The sequence below is a fragment of the Frankliniella occidentalis genome, unplaced genomic scaffold (assembly GCF_000697945.3).
Source record: "Frankliniella occidentalis isolate FOCC.00 unplaced genomic scaffold, Focc_3.1 Scaffold183, whole genome shotgun sequence".
NCBI lineage: Eukaryota > Metazoa > Arthropoda > Insecta > Thysanoptera > Thripidae > Frankliniella > Frankliniella occidentalis.
Window position 1 is genome coordinate 80,593 of NW_026267309.1, and position 1,276 is coordinate 81,868.

Here is a 1,276-nt window from a genome sequence, read left to right on the forward strand (position 1 = left end):
GGGTCCACCTGGCGGTCCGCACTCATGGAAAAAAGATCAGAGTGTCCACCACTGATGTCCAGGAAAGGTGTACCTTGAATGGAGAAGGAGTACGGATTAGTAGGTTGTTGTAGGCCCTCTGCCGATTGACCAAACTGGGGACCTGTTGAATTGAAATTGAGAGAGTTCATTTGATTGGGTTTCTCCTTCTTCTTGGTCTTCTTTTTCTCTTTGCAGGCTTTCACCAGGTGGCCCACCTTGGAGCAAAAGGAGCAAACACAATCCTTGTACTTGCGAGGGCACTGTTTAGTGGTATGGCCTGGTTCGCCGCAACGAAAACAAAAAACCTGATTAGTAGTGGAAAGAGGTGCTGGAGTTGGCTTCGGAGGAGGTTTTGGTGCTAAAACTTGCTGCGGTGGGACGGTTTTGCGGCGCGTATAATGCATCGCATGGACGTCCACCGGTGGTTGTAGGCTATTGATGCAGGCTTTGCTAGATTCGGCTGCATTAACCAATTTTAAAGCAGCCTCAAGGTATATGTTGGCATCCGCATAAAGCCTTTCCTGGACAGTCTTGTCTCGAATGCCCCTTTTCCACTGGTACTTGACCAGGAGGCTGGAGAACCATCCAAACCCAAGATTCTCAGCCAAACTTTGAAGTTCAGCTGCATAAGCCTCCCCCGACTCCCCCTCCTGCTGGAACCGTGTGACAAGCTTGTTGAACAGTACGTCACGATTGACAGACGGCTGAATTTTTTCTTGAAAGACTTCTATTAGACGATTGTAAGGGCATATTGTCAGTGACAATGGACTAATCCAATCCTTTAGTCGCCGTTTCGTCTCTTTGCACAGCCATTGGCAAAGGAGTCCACGCTTCTGACTTTCAGATGTGACGCCCTTGGATTCAATCAACAGAGTAAAATCTTCTAGAAAATCTTCAAAATGCTCGGGTTCCGTCCATTTGAAGACCAGACCCGAGTTATCAGCCATGATGACGAGTACTCACAACGGTTTCAGGGAGCCGGGTGGAGAAAAACAACGTGGCGCGCACGCCGGTTGAAGAGGTTAAAAGGAGAAGCCGCCACACTTGATTGCCTGAGGGATCTTCATTGACATCTACTTCCTCGTCGCCAGTGTTGTAGTTGAGTCTCTTGGTGAGAAATAATACGAGGCAGGTGTGGGCAAGCTTGGTTTATTCTTAACGAATGGATAAGCAGGAGTGACAGGAATTTGTGAGAACATGTAAGAGGAAACCTCTGAAGCCTAAGTATACAGCCGACAGGTGGCGCTGACAGGGC